The 19,645-nt window shown below is 38.6% G+C and overlaps 1 protein-coding gene across 11 annotated transcripts in view; it reads left to right on the forward strand.

Moving 5' to 3' along the window:
- LOC136864508 (protein boule) overlaps nt 1-19,645 on the forward strand; it is a 350,930-nt gene that overhangs the window by 142,689 nt on the left and 188,596 nt on the right. The gene's annotated exons all lie outside the window — the stretch shown is intronic.

Below are 19,645 nucleotides of genomic sequence, written 5' to 3' on the forward strand. Positions count from 1 at the left end.
AACATTGTAGGGGGTATATATCTACATATATATTAAATATGGATTCATATATTAATAAATGTTTATATAATATATACTTAAGATATAGGGATTAATATATTATAACCTATATTCAATACATTTAAAGCATTTATTATCTTATATACATTTATAGTAAATATACCTATTTAAGTATATATTTCAAGAATTATATATAAAAATTTCTATGATTATTATTCTAATTAAATATTTATTACACAGCTTTCGGAAGGCTTTGTGCTTTAAGTTGGTCGTTTAAAAGTGAAGGGTTAAAGTAAACATCATTAGTATAGAAGTTAATAGGTTTTTACAAGTTTAAAGGTAGATTTTTAAGGTAGAATTTTGAATTTATGTAGAGCGTGAGGAAGGTATATGAAGCTTTGAAAATTGGATTATAAACTAGGATTAAATACCGTATTATTCCAATTGTAAAGATTTTTACTTGAGTAGTAATAGTTATGTTCTTGAATTTGGTGTCTGGAATCTGTCCTATAATCGATAATACAAGTTATATTTGACGTGGTTTTGTTATCAGTTTGTATACTGCTGACGTAAGATTTTTTTTTTTAGAGTGATAATTTTCTATAACTCTTGTTAGAGTAAATGTCAGGTTAAGGTGCTCAGCTTATAGCTGAGTAATAGATGGATTACAATAAAAAAAATTAAATGGATCTTGCATTGAAAATGGTGCATTTGAAGGTGGATTGAAAGTAATATTGTTATATTACATAATATGATTTTAGCTCTAAAACATGCACACATAGCCCGTCGCTCTCATAAGGTGAGATAAGTCGTTACATAGTAGATGTACTGGAAAGTGTACCTAGAATGCAAAATAAAGTTTCAATCTAAAATTAGTGAAAAGGAAGGAATTTATTTAATTGAAATAATCATTTGTTTTAGTATAGGAATAGAAAACATTTATTTATAGTGTAGTAGTACTGTGAGGGAAAATTGAAAAAGTTAAAAATAAATTTTTAGGAAAGTAAATTAATATTGTACCTTGTGTTTCAGGGTTTATTAACATTGGAATAGAGATATATTTTTCCCGAATTAAAAAGGGCTAATTTGTTATATTGATTAATGTAATATTATTATCAAGAATAACAAGTTTGTAATGAAATATTAATAGGTTTTTGAGATATCTGGTTCTCCGAGAAATGAATTTAATTCAGTATTTAATAGTAGTTTTTATATTAATATATTAACTGTTAATTGAATATAATATTTTAAGGGATAAGCTTTAGAATAGAAATTATACAATTATTATGGGAATTGTGAAGAATTGTAGGCTTTAAATTAACCATCGTTTGAATAATGTTACAAGTTATTTTAGTTTAATGTGATTTTATAATAATATTAAGTTTAATATTGGAGTGAATTGTATAACGTAAGTCTAATATTATAATAATGATAAAATTAGTGTATAAAAGTGTAAGATATTTATTAAATGTCAATTTATATAAAGGAACTAGGCAATATTTAATGTTTGCCTGTTTATAAAAAAAATATGTCCTTTTGAGATGTATTTGAGGTCAAGCTTGCCCCCTGATAGTAATTAAAGGGCCGCGGTATTTGGACCGTGCAAAGGTAGCATAATCATTGGTCTTTTAATTGAAGGCTGCAATGAACAGTTTGACGAAACATTAACTGTCTCTGTATAATGAATATAATTTAACTTTTGAGTCGTTAGGCTTAAATGAACATAAAAGACGAGGAGACCCTATAGATCTTTATATGAGATTATATGTATTTTGTTTAGTGGTATTATTAATAAGTATATTATCATATTTTGTTGGGGTGACACAAAGATAAATGTAACTATTTGTAATTTAACATTGATTTATGGATGATTGATCTGTTAATAACGATTATAAGATAAAGTTACTTTAGGGATAACAGCGTAATTTTTTTTTAGAGTTCATATTGACGAGAAAGATTGCGACCTCGATGTTGGATTAAGGAATATGATTAGTTGCAGAAGTTTAATTAATAAGTCTGTTCAACTTTCAAATCCTTACATGATCTGAGTTCGGACTGGTGTAAGCCAGGTCAGGTCGGTTTCTATCTATATTTTAGTATGAAAGGACCAAATATTGAAAATAATTTTTAATTTAGAGTGATAAATATTAATACTACTTTGGCAGAGAAGTGCATTGAATTTAGAATTCAAAAATGTAAGAGTATTACAGGTAGTACTGTTGATAGAGATTTTAATAAGAAATTATGTGTTATGTTAATTATTTGTGTATTAATTGGGGTAGCTTTCCTTACTTTATTAGAGCGTAAGGTTTTAGGTTATATTCAGATTCGTAAAGGACCAAATAAAGTAGGATTTATTGGATTACCGCAACCCTTTGCTGATGCAATTAAGTTATTTTCTAAGGGGGGAACATACCAGATAGCATCAAATTATTTGATATACTATTTTTTCTCCTATTTTTAGATTATTCTTAGCTTTGATAACTTGAATGATATATCCTTTTATGACAACTCTGTTTACTTTTAATCTGGGAAGTTTATTTTTCTTGGTATGTACAAGCTTACGAATATATACTGTTATAATTGCGGGGTGGTCTTCTAATTCTAATTATGCACTGTTAGGGGGATTACGGGCTGTTGCTCAAACGATTTCTTATGAAGTGAGATTTGCGCTAATTTTATTGAGATTTATTTTTTTAGTAGATATTGTCGTATAAGATTTATAATTTTTCAAGGGTGATTTATGTTTTTAACTTCTCCTCTTATATTAGCATGATTTTCATCATGTTTGGCTGAAACTAATCAAACTCCTTTTGATTTTGCGAAAGGGGAATCAGAATTTGTTTTGGGATTTAATGTTGAATATAGCTGAATATACTATTATTTTATTTATAAGAATATTATTTTGTATAATTTTTTTAGGGGGTGATGTTTTATCAATTTTTTTAAAAGTTGACTTTCTTAGCTTTTATATTTGAGTTCGAGGAACTCTACCTCGGTTTCGATATGATAAATTAATGTACTTGGCATGAAAGGCTTATTTACTTTTGTCACTTAATGTTTTTTTTAGGGTTAAGGGTTTTTATATTTTCTTTACTTATTTAATGCATTCTATTCAGTAAGGTTAATAGAAGAATTGAACTTCTGTGTTATGTTTTCAGAACATATGGTTTCATAAGCTTAATAACTAATGTACTAAATCATCTCAAATGTAAAAGGTTAGTGGGTTTAGAATGTAATAAAGGAAATATAGGACAGTGAGGATTTGGCCAGTTAAAATATACAGATCTTCTACAGGCCGAGCACCGATTCATGTTAGGAGGAAAACAGTAGATACTATAGATTAAAAGAAAATTTGGTTGATTGGGTAAAATTGGATTATACGGAATTTATTGTTTGCAGTAAAAGGGAGAATAAGGAGAATTGCGATAGATATTACTAATGCGATAACATCACCTAGCATATTAGGGATAGATCGTAGAATTGCATAAGCAAAGAGGAAGTATCATTCGGGTTGAATATGATCGGGTGTAACTAAAGGGTTAGAAGGTGTAAAATGATCAGGATCTCCTAATATATAAGGCTCAAGAAGAGTTAATAATAGTAAAATGGCTACTATAGTGATAAAACCAAAAATGTCCCTGAAGGAGAAATAAGGGTGAAAAGGTATTTTGTCTGAGTTTCTGTTAAGACCTAAAGGGTTATTTGATCCTGTTTGTTGAAGAAATAAGAGATGAATTATAACTATTATGGCTATAGTAAATGGCAGAACGAAGTGGAAAGTAAAGAATCGGTTAAGAGTAGCATTATCAACGGCGAATCCCCCTCAAACTCATTGCACTAGATCAATACCTAAATGGGGAACACCGGGCGAGTTGGGCGTGCGCGTAGAGACGCGTGGCTGTTAGCTTGCATCCGGGAGATACTAGGTTCGAATCCCACTATTGGCAGCCTTGAAAATGGTTTTCCGTGGTTTCCCATTTTCACACCAGGCAAATGCTGGGGCTGTACCTTAATTAAGGCCATGGTCGCTTCCTTTCAGCTCCTAGGCCTTTCCTATCCCATCGTCGCCATAAGACCTATCTGTGTCGGCGTGACGTGAAGCCCCTAGCAAAAAAAAAAGGAACAGCTGATAAGAGATTTGTGATTACTGTTGCCCCTCAGAAAGATATTTGTCCTCAAGGTAGAACATATCCTATAAAAGCTGTTCCTATTACTGGGAATAGAATTACAACACCTGTGGATCAAGTGTGTGTATATAATTATATGAACCATAATATATCCCACGACCTACATGAAGGTAGAGGCAGATAAAAAAGAAGGATGCACCATTGGCATGCAAGGTGCGTAATAATCAACTGTAGTTGACATCACGGCAAATATGAGCTACACTAGAAAAAGCTAGATCTACATTTGCAGTATGGTGTATAGCTAGGAAAAGACCTGTGGCGATTTGGATTATCAAACATAATCCGAGGAAGGAGCCAAAATTTCATCAAGCAGAAATATTGGAAGGTGCTGAAAGATCTACTAGAGCATTATTAGCAATTTTAAATAAAGGGTGAGATACTCGTATAGGTTTGGCCATTAAAATTTTTGTCTTAAAGGACCTTGGAAGATATTTGTGATTTTTACAATCACGATTAAAGTGAGAAATAAGTACAGTGAAACCTCGGAATGCGAGTAACTTGGTCTACGAGTATTTTGCAAGACGAGCAAACATTTTGAATAAATTGTAACTTGATAACCAAGTGAGGTTCCGCAATACGAGCGCCACGAGTGCCTACGATTTTCCCTCCCCTGTTCGTTTGTTGAATGGATGAACGAGGTCCTTGGTCCTGTAGTGAAGAAATACCTTTCAGAAAATAATCTGCTGCTTAAAGTCTTGCTGATTATGGACAATGCTCTTGCTCATCCTCCAGGCCTTGAGGCTCTGAGGACGACTTATTGGAGGAATTCAAGTTCTTCAAGGTTAAGTTCCTTCCTCCCAACACTACTCCAGCCTGTGGATCAGCAAGTCATTTCGAACTTCAAGAAGCTATACACCAAAGCACTATTTGAGTGATGCTTCGAAGTGACCGAAGAACCAAACCTTTTTACCCTCCGAGAGTTTGGGAGAAATCATTTTCTCATCGTGAACTGCCTGAAGATCATCGATAAAGCCTGGGAAGGAGTCACCAAGAGAACTCTCATATTTGCTTGGGGAAAGTTTTGGCCTGACTGTGTTCTTGGACGTGACTTTGAGGGGATTGTTGGTGACAATGAGCCGCCGATTGTCGATGAAATTGTGTCCTTAGGGAAGACTATGGGGCTGGAGGTGAATGACGTAAACATTAAAGAGCTGGTGGAAGAACATAGCCAGGAACTGACCACCAACGAACTGATCGACCTGCATCGCGAACAACAGGAGGAGGTCATGGAGATCTCGTCCGGGGAAGAGGAGAAGGAAATGTCAGTGGAATCTCTCACTTCAACTGAGATTCGGGAGAAGTGCAAAATGTGGGAAACGGTGCAAAATTTTGTGCAAAAACACCACCCGAATAAGGCTGTAGCAGTGCGAGCGATGGATCAGTTCAGTGGCAATGCAATGTCACATTTTCATGAAATCCTTCAAAAGAGGCAAAAGCAGCAGTCATTGGACAGATTCCTCGTTAAAGTTGCACGAAAAGAAAAGAATTCCAGTGAGCCAACAGACAGCAGTGATTCCGTTCGTGAGATTCGTGCTACACAGTAACTCTTCTCATGTCATCTCTCGTCTCCCTCACACCAACAATGAATTTATTGTAAGAAAAAGTGCACTTTAATATGTTTTACGTTATATTTTGTTTTAGAAATGGTATGCGAATAGATATTTTTGTGTTGTGGACGAATCATCCGCGATTCAATTGTTTCTTATGGGAATACTTGCTTTGGTATACGAGCGCTTTGGATTACAAGCATGTTACCGGAACGAATTATGCTCGCAATCCACGGTTCCACTGTAGTTCACTAATATTAAAGTGATAAGTGACTAGGTTTATTGTAAAGTTTAATTAAATGAGGGGTGGCTTCTGTATTTTTAAAAACTGGATATTAGATCAATAGATATAAGATCCATATTTTTGGTAACTGTATTTCTAAAGTATGGATCTCTTATTGATGAAATTATTAGAATTAGGGTGATTGACAGTACGATAAGATTTTTTATGGAAGTATAAAATAGTTCATTAGAAGCCAAACTAGTGATGTAAATAATGAGAACTAGTATTCCCCCTAAGAAGATTAAAAATAGGATATAAGAAAATCTGAAAGAAGATATTACTCCAATGGTTATGGAAATAATGCATGTTTGTACAATGATAATAAGGGTTATAGCAAGAGGGTGATTGGCTTGTATAAAAACCAAACTGTTAAGGAGGTTGAAAACAAGGATTCTCAAATTTATGATTCGGAGGGTAGTTTAGTGTAAAATATTAATTTTGGGGATCAGTGAGAAGAATTTTCTTTGTTGTCGGATTTGAAAATAAGGTTTAGGACGTTGTGGAAAACACCTGATATCAAAGAATGCGCTGCATTGGTTATGTGGAATTTCAATGCTGAGAGTTCTAAGAGTTATTATCGACCATGGTTGTTTGATTTGGTTGTCATGCCATGGTTACTCGAAGCATTTTAGATTAGTTGCGACACCATTTTACCTCAAATTTTTTCCTCTCGAACGCCCTGTAAATGGCGGGAGGCATAAAATGTCGCAAACTTAAATTTGAGGATTTTAATACATTGTGAACATGGAAAATCTCAGGGGACCAACAAAAATGTTGTAAAAGACAGGAAAATGTAAAAGCTGGGAACATAAATGCGGGTTAATACTGTATATACATTTGTAAGTAGTTTTTAAGGTTTTAAATGATGTGATAGTCTCATATACAGTAAGAACAATATCAGGATCCTGATCTAACTTAGAGGTGATACGCTGGCTGGTGATGCCTGAAATACAGGCGAAACATGTCCCAGTAGAAACAAATGGAACAAAGTTTGAATCCTAATCACAAGGATTTTGTTGTATTGAATAGGTGGATGGTATAATATTTGTAATTTTAAGAAGTATATTGAATTTCAATATGGACTCATAATGATATCGATTACTTGCAGTATATATATCAATCCGACAGGCCGACAGTCGCAGTTGGGCTCCGTGGTGGAGCTAGTGTCAGTTGGGCTCAGAGTCAGTGTTGGACTCCGTGGTGAAGTCAGTCAGTGCGACAGTGACAGAGAGACAGTGCAGTAAGAGAATATAGAGTGTGGGTTAGAGCAAGTTGATACCTGTATTTGTCAGAATCGACTTGAGAGAGAGGGTAGTCAGTCTTGCCTTGTGATGGCAAATTGAATAATCAGTGTGTGGACTGTTGATATCTGTACTTAACAGAATCGATAGAGAATTGCTTCACTGTGTGTCCCTTAATAGTGCAGTGTTGTATATAATTGTGTATAACTGGGTGTTAACGAATATATGTAGTGGCGATCAAGTGGTTTTATGTAAGGAAGTGATCGTATCTCGTGTGATACTTATGTACACAAAAAAAATCGCATTGAGAACGAAATCCTCTACTTAATATCTGATTCGTTCAGTACAGGGTATTTATGTTTACAGCTTTTAGTTATGTTTCTGACCAGCTTGGTTCCGAAGATATTCCAAACACTACGGCTAGAATTGAATTGTTTAACACAATGATTGCCAAGAAATACGAATTGTTTGTGTAAATTACTATGTGAATATGTATAGATAAAATGTTAAAAGTTCAGTAAGTGAATGTTCGTTATTTTCAACTGCAATAGGTATGCGATTGGTTAACATGTAATAACGCTACCAAGTTTCCTATAACACCGTAATACCATTAAAAAACTTACTTTATTAAAAAATCAAAACCATTTTCACTGATCAACCTATTACTGTTTTGGTGTGATTGCTGGAGTCTATATTAAGATAGCTATTGGTGTGTGGGCTTCGCTGTGGAGGTTTTTCCTCACAAGCTCATCCAGGAATAGGAGTCCTCCCCATCTTCTCTCCCTAGATAGATAGATAGATAGATAGATAAGGAATGGGTGACCCTGCCTTTGCAGGGCTCCACACGTAGGTCTGTGAAGACCCTTTGTGTCCCTTAAACGGGTTTGCCTAGTCCAGCCCTCGTGCTCCTATAAAGGATACCAGTGTCCGGATGTTGGCATTCCTGATGTCTTCCAGGCTCACAAAATGTGAGCCAAGATATCGATGTCTAGTGCTTGCAAGAGCCTCGCACTGACACAACACATGCGCGGAGATCTCTTTCTCCCTACCGCATCTTCTACACATCGGATCCTGACTGATTTTCATGATATGAAGGTGTCTCTGTAAGGTATTGTGGCCTGTTAACAGTCCAACTACCATTCGCATTCTGGTCCTATTCGAATTTATCGGGACCTTTTTATAACTTTGGCTAGGCCCTTTGATAAGTTTACGTGCCTGCATTGCTATGGTTAATTTCTTCCAAATATCTAAGTGAGACTGGTTTGTCCACTGGGACTTCTAATATATAAGGTTCGAGAAGAGTTAATAATAATAGGATAGCTACTATAATGATAAAACCAAAAATATCCTTGAAGGAGAAATAGGGGTGGAATGGAATTACCAGTTTCACACTTAGGAGTGACACTCCTAGGAAGGGCTCTGGTCCTATGAAAGGACGTTTTGAGCCATGTTTCGCTAGTTTTGTCAGCTCCTTCATTTCCATTGATTCCTGTGTGCCCGGGGACCCATAATAGGGTAACTGGGCTAAGTTCACACAGCTGATCTAACATCCTTTGGCACTCCCATACCATTTTCGATGTTCTGTGCATAGTGCTTTTAACGCTGCCTGGCTGTCACTGCAAATGGTGATGCATCTTCTATGTCCAGCCATGTCCATACATATACAGCACAGGCCAGCATTGCATATACTTCGGCCTGGAAAACAGTAGCATATTTACCCATGGAAAGGGAGACCCTTGTCGTAGGCCTCCAGACCCCGGCGCCTGTGCCTGTCTCTGTCCGCGAGCCATCTATGTACCATGTACAGCCCCCAGACCTAAGACGGGCCCCAGCACCCGCGGCCCACTCCTCCCTTGTGGGTATCACCACTGTGAACTTATAATTCAGATTAAAACTAGGCTTCATCAGGTCCCTGATCATCATTGTCATAGGGCAGGTCTGGTGAAGCCTTGTAAGAATAGAAGCATGACTTCTATTCGGATTCTTGAGTGACCAGAGACGGTGAGTACTCATTCCTGCTATTTCCTTAACATATAAATATAAGGGGGGAAGACATAGGATGGCCTCCATTGCACATAATGGTGTTGTATACAGTGCCCCTTTTATTCCTCGACACGCAAGTCTTTGGACAATGTTTAACTTGGTGGTTGCAGTTTTACTCTCCAAACCTGGCCACCAGACTAAAGATGCGAATGTGATCGTGGGCCGTACAATAGAAATACAGAGCCACTGGACCACCCTAGGTCCTAGGCCCCAAGTCTTTCCGATGGCCCTGCGACAGGCCCACATAATCTTGCGAGCCTTACCCACCTGATGGTCTATATGTTTCTTCCAGCTCAGTCTTGCCTCGAGGATTACCCCTAGGTACTTAACTGAGGTTGTCTTAACTAATTTTTTCCCAAATAGGAAAGGTTCTCACAGTCCGTCTAGCCTCCTCCTCCTGGTAAATACCACAAGCTCCATCTTGTCGGGATTAACCGACAAGTACGTGTCGTGGCACCAACTTTCCACCTTGCGTAGGGAGCTCTGTATAAGCTCTGAAACCGTACTGGGGAAATTTCCCACTGCCATCAGGCTAATGTCATCTGCATAGCCTTGGGCATAAATTCCTCCAACGTTTAACCTGGTAAGTAGTTCATCCACTACCAGACACCATAATGTTAGTGATAATACTCTTCCCTGTGGACACCCCCTGTCTATATTAGCTCTCAACATTACTGCGTTAAGGGTAAACAGAGCTGGACGGCTCTGCAGTGAGGCTATAATCCATTTTATGAGCATCCTGCTCACTCCCTTCTCTCTAGACTAAGTTCTATGGAGCCCAAAGATGTGTAGTTATAGGCCCCTTCTCTATGTAGGAATACCACCATAGCAAGTTGTTGTTGATCCAAGGCACTCTCCAGCCTGGAAACAAGCTGGTGTAGTGCCATCTCGACCGACTTCCCTGGTTAGTATGCATGTTGATGAGGAAGCGGGGGACATTCTCTTAATACTTTCTCCCTAATGTGTCTATCCACCAGTCTTTCCAAAGTCTTAAGAAGAAAAGACGTTAGACTAATGGCTCTATAATCCTTAGGTCTAGTATATGAAGACCTTCCGGGTTTAGGTATATACACTACCTTCGCCTGACAGCACAAGGAGTACATGTACCCCACAGTGAGACAGGCTCTAAAAATTCTGACCAGGTATGTTATAAGGACTGCGCCTGCTTCCTGAAGAAGAGCTGGGAAGATCCCATCCATTCCTGGGCTTTTATATGGGGCAAAAGATTCTAATGCCCACTTCACCCTTCTTGGGGTAACAATCTCTGTGGCTTCCTTCCAACCACTTCTATCGGGTCTGAAGGATCCGCTCGATTCTACTTCACTATTCGTGACTACTAAACCTGGAAAGTGGGCATCAAGCAATACGCTCAGGGTCTCCCCTTCTGTGCATGTATGTCCACCCGAAGGTGACTCCAATGAGCCCAGCCTTGCCCTTCCATCCAAGGTTAGAATTTTTTGAAGCCTTGCTGCTTCATGTTGACTCTCGATGGAGTCACAAAACTGTCTCCAAGATTTCTTAGAAGCCTTTTTGACTTCTGACTTGTACTTTCTTTGTGATTCTTTGTAAGAATCTAGACTTTCTTGATCTTGAAGTTCCCTGTATTTATTCCAGAGCCTTCGTGTGTTTCTCCTCAGGTGTTCAAGATAACTGTTCCACTTGAAGCTTCCTGTTACTCTTTTTGCCTTAACAACTGGGCAGTTTAATTCTTAAAAGGTAACTAGTGTCTGTGTGAGAAAGCTCACACTGAGCTCCAGCTCCTCCTTGTTCTTGATTATATTTGAGGGTCCTCCTTCCAGTCCCCTCCTCATGTCCTCCCTAAAAGACGTTCAATTGGTTTGTCTAGGATTTCTGTATGATGTGATCTAGATGATGCCCTCAATATGAAACACACTGTGTCTGTGATCTGACAAGGAAGGCTCCTGTATGATTCCCATGGAACCCAGGGTAAGATCTATGATCCTCTCACTCTTATTATTGATGGAGGTAGGGGTATCACCTATGTTCATGATTTCAAGATCAGTTGTACATAGAAATTCTATGAAATTCTCTCCTCTTCAGTTTGTGTATTTGCTTCCCCAAACGCTGTGATGAGCATTGGCATCACATCCTACTATGAGGTTAAGTCCTTGTTTCTTACAGTATATCACCAGTCTCTTGAACTCCTCCAGCGGGGGTGGAGATTCAGAGTCTCCTGGGAAATATGCAGAACAGACAACCAGGTCTCTTGGCTGTCCGCCCTCTTCATATCTCACTAGGACTGCTACAAGGTCTCTATTAATGAAGCCCGGTATAGCCCAAGCGTTATGATCCTTAACTAGTATACATGCTCTAGGTTTCTCCTCTGCTACTCCACTGAATAGAGTGAAGCGTGCACATTTTAGTCCCATGATATGCCCCTGTCTAAGCCAGGGTTCTTGTTCAGGGCGACCTACCTTTCTGGATACTTCTTATAAGTACCCTAGAGGCCGCTGTACAATGTTGTATGTTTGCTTGTATGAAAGTAATCATTCCTTACCTTCATGCAATGCTTTACCTTATGCGGTCTCCGGAACGTGCAGCTCTGTCTCCCGCAATGAATCCTGAGGCTTGGCTGGCCCCGGCTCCTGTCCAGGCTCCCTCTCTTTGCCCCTGCTGGTCTCAGTGTTGTCTGTGATGGGGTTGGTCCTTTGCTTGTCACGTTTGCCCTCCACCAGGGTGAAGGTAGCAACATGCCCCAGCAGAAGATCATCTTCCCCACCACTTTTTCCACATCTCTGGAATCCATGCTGACCACAAGGCGGACACCTCTGTTCTCCTCCTTGCGGTCGTAGATTCTCCAGCTGTTGGGATTTAGGCCATGGTTCCGGCGTGCCGTTCTTCCCAAAAGGAGATTGTTGTCCTTTGGTTGTCCTGGTATCCAGACCATGACTATTATAGGAGAGGAGTTTATCCATGCCCACAATTGTGATCCTTGCTCCTTCCCACGTTTGCATATCTGTAACAAGACTAGAAAGCCATGCTACAGTCTTGTCATTCTCTGCAATAATGATGGCCGCACCTCTCTAGAGACAGCAGTCCAGGAACTGAGGCTTAATGGGCCCCTGCTCCGGAAGCTCATCTATCAGATTGGTGATAGCCTCCTCTATAGACTCCACCTGTTTTTCAGTTAGCTGCTGGTCAGGATATCGTACATGCACTATGGCCATTCTGATCCCAGCTTTAGCTATCCTGGCATACTCCACCTTGGGTCTTTTGTGGGCTTGCCGATCTTCTTCTGGGGTTGCCCCCGACAGGAGTCGTTTTCCCATTGGGGTCTTGGTTGGTGGAGTCCTCTGTGCCCAAGAAGCAGAGCCCTTTTCAGGGTCCTGCCTCTTGTGCCCAATGGATCCCCCCCCCCGCAGTCGTCGTCGTGGCAGTAGAAGGCCTCTCGGCTCCAGGAGTTAGGCCCTCTTTGGCCTGCTCCCGGACCTTTAAAGCCTTCTTGTACCTCCCCTTTTCAGCGCCAGAGTGCTGTTTCTTATTCTTCTGGACTAGAAGATTGCCCACCTCTAGAGTGAGCTCTCTTGCTGTCAAATACTATCCGAGGGTATCTCCAAAGAGTCCCCATCGGTTGTTGTCGAGCTGGTGTTTCTCTTGGAGGCCCCAGAGGAGTTCTCCGCTTTATGGGTGGCACTGGTACTCATGTAGGTCCCACGAGTAGCTAGGGAAATATAATATCCGCCCAGGCAGAGCCCCGCTTACTCGGGTAAGGCTACTTACTTCAAGAGGGCGCCAAGTATCTTGAAGGCTCCGTTCATGACACATCTCCCATGTGGCATGCACCCTGCTTTAGCTTCCTCCTCCTTGTATACCGAATGGTTACCCAATAGGGCTCCATTCGGCATCTCAGGAAAGGAGCTACTAGTCCCCCTCACCACGCAGAGGATCTTCAATTGAAGAGGGTAACCGAGGTTAACCCCCTACAATTGTAGAAGCACACACGAGGGAGCTTCTCTCCCTAATGTGATCTGATTTTTTTTTTTTTTGTTGAGTGAATGCTGTTGAAATTCTTGGGAAAATTAAACATCATTTCTTCATTGTGTGGTGGAAACGTCACCCATCTGGTGGTATTTTCCAGTGGGCTTGTGCATTGCTGTTTCCAGTACAGCCTTTTCAAATTTCTCCATGTCAAAAATATGAATGACCAGATTTGAGGAGCTTTCCATGCCAATTCCATCAGATTGTTCGTAACGTTCGCCATCCCACTTTAAGTGCGTGGCCTGTCGGCGATGGCCGAAGAGACCTGCAAAATCAGCCAAGAAAATCTCAGCCAAATGAAATATCCTAGCTCTGTGCTTCATGTTGGTAAGCAGAGACGCCACGTAAAATTTCAGTGACGTCTTGAGCTCCTCACTGAAGTACCCATGGTTTCAATCTGTCTGTACATGCAGTAGTTTTGCAGTGTGGATTGTCGCATCCCAATGGTTTGTATGACTTTAAAACTACTTAGTGTGAAGTAGCATTTGGGAGACAGTGGGTTCAAACTCCACTGTTGGTAGCCCTGAAAATGGTTTTCTGTGGTTTTATCCATTTTCTCACCAGGCATATGCTGGGGCTGTACCTTAATTAAGACCACAGCCGCTTCCTTTCCGCTCCTAGCCCTTTCTTATTCCATTGTCGCCATACGACCTATCTGTGTCGTGCGATGTAAAGCAACTTTAAAAAAACTGACCTGTGATATCATAGTGGTATATAAATGTACTTAAAACTACAAACTTGATTAATTGCTCTCTTAGAATAAATGGCATGACTGCCTAACACAATTTATTAGTCAGTTTTCAATGTATGAAGGACTGGCCTCTGTATGAAGATCATGCACATTTTTACGTGGTGGAATCCTCATCAAGGATGTGAAGAGTCTGGCCATATACTTTAATACACCAATACCGGACAGCTGTATCTCAACAGCATTGAGTGGAGGGCGAACGATGATGGTGGTGACATGTAGCGTGTTGGTGTGAACTGCATACCGGTACTTGTCTATGTTACAGTTGAGAGGAATGCACTACACATTTTGGAAATCTTTTTGTTAAAATAATTGAATAACCATAATAATTAAGAATGAAATTTTAAAATATGAAATGCCTCCTTCATAAACCTCCAAACGAGCATTATGTTAGCCGTGCCTTTTGCTATGTCTTAAAAATTATAAAGCAGAATTTATTCGAGGATTCACCCACCCTCTGGGGGAAATATTTAACAACTACTCTCTCCTCTTCTTTCTAGCCTTTTCTCAATTACCTAGCACAGGATTTTGTATGGACGCCTAGTTTTTCGGCCGGATGCCTTTCCTAACCCCAATCATATGAATGTGGATGGATATATACCGCACTCACTATTGCGTGTTTCTGTGGTTGTTTTTCATATGATATGTTGTATTTATACTCGAAGATGCGTATGAATATGAACACAAACCCATAGCCATCGATCTACAGGAATTAACAGACGCGATTAAAATCTCCGACTCAGCCGGGAATCGTACCAGGGCCATCTGAACCGAAGGCCAGTACGCTGAGCATTCCGTGGTGGTGATTATTTTAACAGGAAGTACAACTGGCCAGCCATCCTCTATTAACACTAATCAGAAGAGAAATGAGAGGTCCAACACTCTGAAGGAGCGCTAATCATTCAGCCAAAGTGCCAGAGGGGGCAGATAACTTACCAACATCAATGATTTATTAAGGTTTTGAGAAAGAGATGCTGTAATTACGGAACAGGAGTTTTGGTCCATTATTTCTTCTTCTTCTTCTTCTTCTTCTTCTTCTTCTTCTTCTTCTTCACTACGGCCGATCTTCCCGAACTCTACAGGGAACTCGCCTCACGTTGCTATCTTGCTTTTGCTGTTCTTTCTCTTTTACCTCAAGACAGAAATACATATTCATATTGAGGTTACGTGAGTGAACCACGATGTTCCTGACATGGAGGAAGTGTTCAGAATTTCTTAGTCTCTTTCACAGATTTATGCATGAAGAATTACCATACACACGTATTAAATTAGTTATGAATAGGGCTGTACAACCTCATGAAGTTGTCAATCAGTCACTACTGATCTGGATTTAGGGCAGTCACCCAGGTGGCAGATTCCCTAGCTGTTTTTTTCCCTAGCCTTTTCTTAAATGATCGCAAAGAAATTGTAAAATTATTGAACATCTCCCTTGGTAAGTTATTCCAATCCCTAACTTCCCTTCCTATAAACAAATATTTGCCCCAATTTATCCTCTTGAATTCCAACTTCATCTCCATATTGTGATCTTTCCAACTTTTAAAGACACCACTCAAACTTATTCGTCTACTGATGTCCTCCCACGCCTTCTCTCCACTGATAGCTCGGAACATACCACTTAAAAGTCATTAATCTCATTTTTTGTTCGTATTGACGATAGTGATTACATACAATTTACAAAATATACATTTAATGTTAAGCTAGTCAATACTTACAATACCACATTTTGTGGTTAAATATTTATAAATGATAGAAAGGTTGTGAACATGTTTCGCCCTTCTTAATGGGCATCATCAGCACAATGGATAACCTTAAAACAAATAAGAACGTTTACAATTATTGGTCATATAAAATTGGAATGAGATGTTGTGATGTTAAAAGTTATTTTCGATATCATGATTAGAAAGTTTGACGCGAATGTTACAAACACAAGTTAAAACTATTGTAGTACATTTTTACAATATTGTCTAAAAAATATATATCGGCATTCGTCTGGAATTGAAATGGATCCTCTTCCTTTAATTTTAGGTGAAAGTCAATGTTATTGTCGTGTTCACCACCAAGCAGATTTGAAGAAAAAGATATATACAAAACATATGTTCCAATTGTAGAAATTAGGTCAGGAATGAACAATTGGTGTTATTTCTTGAGTTAAATTGGTTAAGACACTTTCAAGTGAGAATACGTTGAAATGGAATATACGTTGAAAGTTTATCCGATGTACAAGTTGGAATGGTTAACGCTATAACAGTAGTCTTCCAGATTGTTGTGTAACTCTCAATGGTTAGAACTGCAAAGAAATATAAAAATGTATTTAATGTGTAAGTATAAATAATGTATGTGATTGTACAGTGACAGCTCAGAACATACCACTTACAAATTTCTGATAATTTCCTTGTGTATTTAACCACACTATAGTGGAATAAATTTGTATTGAATAGGTGGTATTAAAATTACTCCTTGTATAAACTTTGTGATCACATACCACTTAATCGAGCAGCTCGTCTCCTTTCTCCCAAGTCTTTCCAGCCCAAACTTTGCAACATTTTTGTAACGCTACTCTTTTGTCGGAAATCACCAAGAACAAATCGAGCTGCTTTTCTTTGGATTTTTTCCAGTTCTTGAATAAAGTAATCCTGGTGAGGGTCCCAAACACTGGAACCATACTCTAGTTGGGGTCTTACCAGAGACTTAAATGCCCTCTCCTTTACATCCTTACTACAATCCCTAAATACCCTCATAACTATATGCAGAGATCTGTACCCTTGATTAACAATCATATTTATGTGATTACTCCAATTAAGGTCTTTTCTTATATTAACACGTAGGTACTTACAATGATCCCCAAAAGGAACTCACCCCATCAACGCAGTAATTAAAAATGAGAGGACTTTTCCTATTTGTGAAACTCACAACCAGACTTTTAACCCCGTTTATCATCATACCATTGCCCACCGTCCATCTCACAACACTATCGAGGTCACCCTGCAGCCGCTCACAATCTTGTAACTTATTTATTATTCTGTACAGAATAACATCATCTGCAAACAGCCTTATCTCTGATTCCACTCTTTACACATATCATTGATATATATAAGAAAACATAAATGTCCAATAACACTGCCTTGAGGAATTCCCCTCTTAATTATTACAGGGTCAGAAAGCTTCGCCTACTCTAATTCTCTGAGTTCTATTTTCTAGAAATATAGCCACCCATTCAGTCACTCTTCTTTCTAGTCCAATAGCACTCATTTTTGCCAGTAGTCTTTCATGATCTACCCTATCAAATGCCTTAGATAGGTCAATTGCAATACAGTCCATTTGGCCTTCTGAATCCAGGATATCTGCTATATCTTGCTGAAATCCTACAAGCTGAGCTTCAGTGGAATGTTTCTTAAACCCAAACTGCCTTCTGTCAAACCAGTTATTAATTTTGCAAACATGTTTAATATAATCAGAAAGAATGCTTTCTCAAAGCTTGCATGCAATGCATGTCAAACTGACTGACATGTAATTTACAGCTTTACGTCTATCACCCTTTACTTTATACACTGGGGCTACTATAGCAACTCTCCATTCATTTAGTATAGCTCCTTCCCCTAAACAATAATCAAATAAGTATTTCAGATATGGTACTATATCCCAACCCGTTGCCTTTAATATATCCCCAGAAGTCTTATCAATTCCAACTGCTTTTTTAGTTTTCAACTTTTGTATCTTACTGTAAATGTCATTGTTATCATAGGTAAATTTTAATACTTCATTAGTATTTCTCATCTCCCCTATCTGGACATTATCCTTGTAACCAGTCTTTACATACTGCTGACTGAATACTTCTGCCTTTTGAATATCCTTGCATACACACTCCCCTTGTTCAGTAATGATTCCTGGAATGTCCTTCTTTGAACCTGTTTCTGCCTGAAAGTACCTGTACATACCCTTCCATTTTTCACTAAAATTTGTATGACCGCCAATTATGCTTGCCATCATGTTATCCTCAGCTGACTTCTTTGTTAGATTCAATTTCCTAGCAAGTTCCTTCAATTTCTCCTTACTTCTGCAGCCATTTCTAACTATTGCTTTCCAGTCTGTACCTCCTTAGTCTCTTTACTTCTCTGTTATAATATAGTGTATCTTTACCATTCCTTACCACCTTTAAAGGTACAAATCTATTTTCACATTCCTCAACAATTGCTTTAAACCCATCCCAGAGTCTGTTTACATTTTTATTTACCATCTTCCAGTGATCATAGTTACTTTTTAAAAACTCTCTCATGCCTGTTTTATCAGCCATATGGTACTGCCTAATAGTCCTACTTTTAAGACCTTCCTTTCTTTCACATTTATTTTTAATTACCACAAAAACAGCTTTGTGGTCACTGATACCATCTATTACTTCGATTTCTCTATAGAGCTCTTCTGGTTTTACCAGCACCACATCCAAAATATTCTTCCTTCTAGTTGGTTCCATCACTTTCTGAATCAGGTGCCCTTCCCATATTAACTTACTTGCCATTTGTTGGTCATGCTTCCTGTCGTTCGCATTACCTTCCCAATTGACATTTGGCAAATTGAGATCATCTGCTACTATCACGTTCCTTTCCCTAACTTTTCCCACATAGCCGAATAATTCCGAATCAGGGTCAGCGTTACCCATTCCCGGTCTGTACACTCCAAAGACTTCAAGTTGCCTATTATCTTTAGAGATGAGCCTTCCACCCAGAATTTCATGTCTTTCATCCTTAACTTTTTCGTAGCTTACAAATTCGTCTTTCACCAGAATGAATACTCCCCCTCCCACCATTCCTATCCTATCTCTACGATACACACTCCAGTTCCGTGAGAATATTTCTGCATCCACTATATCATTTCTCAGCCATGATTCAACTCCTATTACAATATCTTACAATATATAACTATATATTACAGTATTACAACATACATTGTACGAGCTAGTATCCAAGTTGTTTTACATAATTTTAGATCGCATATTTACTAAATCTGTGACCTGTTGTTTTATATGGAATTAGAACTACACTGGAATAACTTTCCACTTCAAAATCCACACATGTATTTAAATATTAAAGTCCCCTTTAATTAGTTGCAAAGTAGTTTATATTTATCCTAACTAAAGTAAGGTTTCATGGTTAGTTCCATTCCGCAGCCATATATGTGGCAGATGAATACTTTAATAAACAGTAATTCAGTTATGAAGCAGAAAATGTTAGTGTCGTTTCAGAAACAAGAGCTCAACTACCTGGTGAAGTGTCTGTGCACCCAGTGTGAGATGCTCTCCTTGTGTGCTCATTGTTGCAGAATTCTGTCTCCACACAGTCAGTTGGAAATTAAGAATACTTAAGAGCAAGAGACTCATATTTGTAGATTTCTTCACATGTTTAAGATATTTATTTCAGAGCAAAAGTGTAAATGATGGTGATAATTGGCGTATCCGTTGTTACTTACCGAAGTGTGGAATATTGAACTTTTGATACTTAACACAGTTACTGTAACAATACAAACAGAATTTCTGTCACAATTATTGCCCTCACACATTGCAGACATTTTAGGTTCCATTACTGTGTCTTCTTTTAATTTGC

The sequence above is a fragment of the Anabrus simplex genome, chromosome 2 (assembly GCF_040414725.1).
Source record: "Anabrus simplex isolate iqAnaSimp1 chromosome 2, ASM4041472v1, whole genome shotgun sequence".
Lineage (NCBI taxonomy): Eukaryota > Metazoa > Arthropoda > Insecta > Orthoptera > Tettigoniidae > Anabrus > Anabrus simplex.